This window comes from Fundulus heteroclitus, chromosome 22 (assembly GCF_011125445.2).
Source record: "Fundulus heteroclitus isolate FHET01 chromosome 22, MU-UCD_Fhet_4.1, whole genome shotgun sequence".
In the NCBI taxonomy this organism is placed as follows: Eukaryota; Metazoa; Chordata; class Actinopteri; order Cyprinodontiformes; family Fundulidae; genus Fundulus; species Fundulus heteroclitus.
In genome coordinates, this window is record NC_046382.1 from 24693067 (window position 1) to 24699066 (window position 6000).

The 6000-nt window shown below is 41.7% G+C and overlaps 1 protein-coding gene across 5 annotated transcripts in view; it reads left to right on the top strand.

Moving 5' to 3' along the window:
- Window positions 1-6000, top strand: part of dlg5a (discs, large homolog 5a (Drosophila)) — a 101644-nt gene that overhangs the window by 72901 nt on the left and 22743 nt on the right. The gene's annotated exons all lie outside the window — the stretch shown is intronic.

A 6000-nucleotide genomic window follows, 5' to 3' on the forward strand; every position in this document is an offset into this window, starting at 1 on the left:
CCATCCATCCATCCATCCATCCATCCATCCATCCATCCATCCATCCATCCATCCATCCATCCATCCATCCATCCATCCATCCATCCATCCATCCATCCATCCATCCATCCAGCTTCAGTAGGGAGGCCCAGACGTCCCTCTCCCCAGCCACTTGGGCCAGCTCCTCAGGAGGAATCCCAAGGCGTTCCCAGGCCAGCCGGGAGACATAGTCCCTCCAGCGTGTCCTGGGTCTTCCCCTGGGCCTCCTCCCGGTGGGATGTGCCCGGAACACCTCACCAGGGAGGCGTCCAGGAGGCATCCTGACCAGATGCCCGAGCCACCTCAACTGGCTCCTCTCGACGTGGAGGAGCAGTGGCTCTACTCTGAGTCCTCCCCGGATGACTGAGCTCCTCACCCTATCTCTAAGGGAGAGCCCAGACACACTACGGAGAAAACTCATTTCAGCCGCTTGGATCCGGGATCTCGTTCTTTCGGTCACGACCCAAAGCTCGTGACCATAGATGAGGGTAGGAACATAGATCGACCGGTAAATCGAGAGCTTCGCCTTTTGGCTCAGCCCTCTCTTCACCACAACGGAGCAGTACAGTTAAACAAATAACCCACCAATAGGTCTCGTTTCTTCAGACTGCAGTCCTCCAGTCCAATAAATGATCCCAAAAGTAAATCCATAGCAGAAAAGGCTGTTTGGCATTGGCTGGCTGTTCATTGAGACAAACCTCATTCCCAACATTGCTGCTTGACCCACAAATGTAGTGTTTACCTTACAGATGTTGCGTGATTTAAAGGGGGCTTGAACAGGCTTTCTAACGCTAAGAATCGCTTGCCAAGGAGGGGTTGCAGAGCATGAAACACAGATTTCCTTACTTGTTGTCCTAAGTTTGCATTTTCAACATGATTTCATAGTGTAGTATTTGTAAAGGAAAATGGTTTGGTGACTGTAAACTTTGTGGTTTTTGGTTGCAAAGAAATTATTATCTTGCTGTTTTTCTCTTTCTGGTCCTAGTGGCCTTGATTCACATTAATCAGAACGTGGGAAGACAGGCAGCAAATGATGCTGGATACAGCCGTGTCACAGACTAACAGCTTCCATCTATGATATGCCTCCTCTGCTGCTGAACCGCACAGCTTCTGCTTTTCTGGTCTTGATTCTGACTTTGGTTTTAACAGTGAAGTGTGTTTCGGGTTCGGTCACAGCAATACGGTACACCTCCAAAGGACACGCCGTTGACTCAGGCTTGGTTTAGCATATGAGGATGGTAATTCAGTCAGGCACATATCAAAATCACAGATCTACATGTTGATCCAGAGACGTGTTGCCCAGTGTAGAGTTCTCTACGAATGATTGAAGTTCCTTCTCATACCATTACACGCTATGTTTACATGCACAAGATTTCACGATCGGATTAAAATGTATTCGGATTAAATAATCAGATTATACGTTTATATGAGCACACAATCAATTAATCCGATCATAATGTGCGTATATACACCTGGCTTTATTCAGAATAGAACCACTCTGACATAGTTATCAATTCCCCTAAACAAACCACAGAAGAAGAAGTACTTCTGTCTTTGCTAAACAACACAAAATAGCAAACAAATCAATATTATACGAGTTTGTTTGTCTTCTGGACAACTTCAGCCTGACAAGCATTTGTATACATGTTGATCCGACTATCAATCGGCATAAACCACCCCTCTTATCCGGATTACAGTTTCATTTCAATTGAGCCTTATCCGATCATAATATTCCGATTGGCTTGTTTACATGACGCGTTTTTATTCCGATTGGCCCTTTATTCTGATTATTTTGTCCATGTAAACGTAGCTATGGAGAACACACACTATAAAATGAGTCCGCCTCTTCTGAGCGATTCCTCTTATTTTTCCAGAAGAGAACTCTGACATGTGGAGGTCATGGACAACCTCATTCCTAGGATGTATATTACCTTAAAGAAGACAAAGGGAGATCTCTCTCCTTCCGCCTGCAGCTGTTTTTTGCACAAACTCCACCTGTCTCCTAGTTGGGCTCAATGTAGAATGACCTGTTATAAGGAGTAAACACACATTACTTTGTGTATGTAAACTTTAGACACCACAACAGAAAAAAATATGTGGGCATGAGTTTAGGTTACCAAAATTTAGTAAGTATGAATTATAGCTGAAACAAACAAAGATGATTAGTATTTTTTTTAAACAGCTTAATTCATGCTTTGGTTAAAATAGAGTTTGATCCCCAAATGCGTCTTGATCTGGAGGTGTTTAAAACACCCTGCGTCTGTGATTTTAAGATGAAGAAGAAGACGACCAGGTTGTAGTTTTCTGGTGCAGCGACGAATTGTTCAAAATCTCCAAATGCACAAAGAGAAGGTGGACAGTTCAGCTCCTAAAAGCAGCTGAAGTGGTTTGATGTCGGCTAGATATGAACAGACAACCTGCATCTGCTGTAAACGTCCGAAAGGATACTTCAGTCCAAACACGTCTCTGCTTTCTCTTCGAACCCTTTGAGGGTGCATCACACACAGAGTGTCTTTGTGCACTTAAGAGCCACCAGCTGCCAGAATTGTACGGCAGTTTCTGTCCAAACAGGAGAGGAAAAGTGATGGAGATGTGCTTTTGGCTGTTCCCCCAACAGATTCACGTTCTTGTTCAAACCCATTCAGGCTGACATGGTAATACTTGGATGTGTTCTCTGTATATCACATTAAAGCTAACCCTTTTTTTATCTTCTTTCCAGCCCGTAATAGCAACTGTTGTTGTGAGGAACACACGGACTGCACACTCGTTTCAAAATGAGCAATTATTCAAAAGTGGCGCTGTCACAGCATGAAGGAGAATGAGCGGATTTTCAAGACAATGAGGCAATTTTCTTTAAATTTGTTTCCCCCACTGCAGCTTTGTCTCTGCATACAAATTTTACCATCTCATCTACTGCATCGTTTTTTAAAATTCATCCTCTCACAAAGGGAAAACAGGCCTAATGATGTTTAGCAAAGACAATCATTTCAATCATACCATGCTCTCTGTGTTTCCCTGTAAGAAATAAGAACATTTAAACTTAAATGGTAAGAACTGGTTGTGCACAGCATGGGTCTCCCCCCGAGGATCCATGTTCATGCATTACAAACGTTGGGCCTCCATTTTTCTCTCTTTTTGTGTGAGCCGAAGGTTTGGAAGTCTACCTCGTGGTTGTTTCCAATGAAATACAGCAACCTTGGTGATCTTTAAATCATCTCTGGGCATTTTTCCTAATGGAAGATTGTTATTGATTTTTATGCTCTAAGGCCGGGCTTACATTGCAGTGAAATTAATCAAACCCGCCCCGACGTTTCTGCTACATTTGTTGTTCTCAGTGTAGCTTGATCATTGCTGAACGTATGGCCTGGGTGAAAGAGGTGCTCTTCGGTGCGTTAACCCTTTAAGTAAAATGGATCGCGGACGTAGAGAGGAGCTGTTTTGAGTCTGTGTGTTCCCGTATGCTTGGCAACAGACCAGCTGAACTATGGCAGAGCAGCGCACACCCCTCTGCCGTCAGCTGTCCCTATCACTAACCTCACCCCAACTTGGCCCTGCTCACCCACTTCATCCCACACGAGTTTGTTGGATTCCAGAGGTAATTGAAGAAAAAAAAAATGCTAATCCTATTAAGACAGTTGCATAACTAAATTGGTTTTCAATGTATATTTCTGTGTCTTTTTAGGCGGATTACTACAGTGCATCCCAAAAGTGTGCATACCTCTTTAAAATGTCTCCCATTTTATTACATAGCCACTTAAAACCATAAATGTAAGTGTTTTGTAAAGACATTTATGAAGGCTACCGACCCAAAGTGGTTGTAAAGAAAAGTCTGAAAAGCAAGGTGTGCATTTATATTCAGAATGCTCTACATACAATCCAATGAAACCAATTGCCTAATTAGGAAACTCTCTCCTAATGTGCAATTTACACTTAGTATATATATAGTATACAACTGTTCTGTGAAGGCTGAGACGGGGATGCCCAAGCTTTCCGTCACGTGGGCCAAAACTGTCAAGTTCAAAGGCCAAAATAATGAAAGAGAACAAAAGTTACCATAAAGAATTAGACGTTTTTTTTACTTGCTCCGCAAAATATGAGCATGCAATAGTTTAATTAAACAAATTGGTGAGATTATCTGTTGGATAGGGCAGTGTAAATAATCGTAAAACCAAAATATAAAGGATTTGGCACAGTTGCCTTTTCAAAAGATGGTCATACAGTTTTCAAATTCTTTAGGCTTGATTGAAAAAAAAACTTTTTAGTCTATCATCAGCACTAAGAGCAGACATTTTTAATTTTAATAAATTAAATAAAAGCAGATTTTAATGTAGCAATGTCTGCATATGAGTAAAAGTCATTGGATCCTATTTACTATGAAATAAAAGAAAATGTAAAAAGTGGCTATTAAAAGACACTATTAAAAAACACTTTTTGTACCTAACCTTTTCAACTGTATGAAGATTATAACTTGTCTATAATAATTTTGTCTTAATTAAAAACAAGTCTCTATTTGCACCAACCGGTCTGGTGAGCCAACTCCTTCTTGAATTGGAAAATCCTTTAGCTGCAATGGCGAGCTGGTCAGAGTTACTGGTACAATGGAGCGAAATATGGGACAGTTCTGAAAGAAGACAATTTAGAGGCCACAAAAGATTCAAGGTATAACCATGTGTCAGAAAGACCCAGTCAATCCACAGAAATTATAGCAAAACTCAGAAAAACCAAACTCACCTGCTCCAGTTTACCTCCCACATTGAACCTTACAGCTTTCAGATCAAAAGCAATAATTCTGCGCAGTGTTAAAATGGCTTCTTGAGCTGCATCAGCTAAAGAGAAACATCTTGTGTAATTGTAGCGCAGTCTTCCCCCAATGACTTTGTTCAGTTTAATAAAAGATATTTCATCGGTAAAGCTCAGAAGTTCAAGCTCCTTATAATGTTAAACTCTGACTAAATCCACACATCTTTCCAGTGTCCTAAACTAGGCTGAAACATCTGCTCAACTTTCACTTTTAAACAAAATTTTGCTTTCAAGTCACAGTGGTGGGGCAGGGATTGTGAGCGCAACGCATGTACAGAGGCCTCGATCCCCGACACAGCCGTCCTGGGTTCGAGTCCCAGCCCCTGGACATTTGCTGCAAGTCTTCCCCCTCTGTCTCAATCCCATTTCCGAACTATCAAATAAAAGCCATTAGTGCCGCACATATAATACAATATATAGCTTTGAACTAAATTACAGATACCAAGGTCTTTTTACCTAAAAATGTACCCTTGCCAGAATGGACAGGTTGAAGAAGCTTAATTAGCTACTATGGGAAATATATTTTTAATAGGAACTGGCCCAAACTTATTATGTAAAACCGAAAACGAAAGGAAAAGAAATCGAAAAAATTCGTACAATAGGATATCCAGTGTGAAATACCAAAAATAAACGCAAAGTTACGAACAAATGTGGGTTTCCAAGGCTTGACCAGGCTTCACATCCCCAACAATGTTTGCATAACGTTTATAACCAATAGCCTGTGTGGTTAACTGAAAGCCTATTTAAGTCAAACAATGTTGTCAGTGTCTGTTCTTTTCTTTCATACGTTCTGCCTTATCTCTGCCTATAAGTCCCAATCAGTTGAAAAATAGAGCCGAATCTTTAGTGTCACAGTTAATTCAGCCGGAGATCCTCCGAACCTTTTTAAATTCAGCATCCCTGATTGCCTTTCTTTTTCTCATGCACCTAATGTGGAAGATGTGACTCATGGCTTTATTCATGGCTGATCCTGTTTTGCTAGACCCTAATCCCTAATTTTCTGGGCCTGATCTGACGACCATCTAGGGGCAACTGTGGTGTGCCACGCTGATGCATGTTAATCCACAGTGGAGCATAGCCTAGCCTGCATTAGTATCACAGAGGTCTCCTCCCCACCCTAAACGCTGGTCTCCTGCTGTCTGTCCTGTTTACGTCTTCCTCAGACACTGACTGGACTTTTTT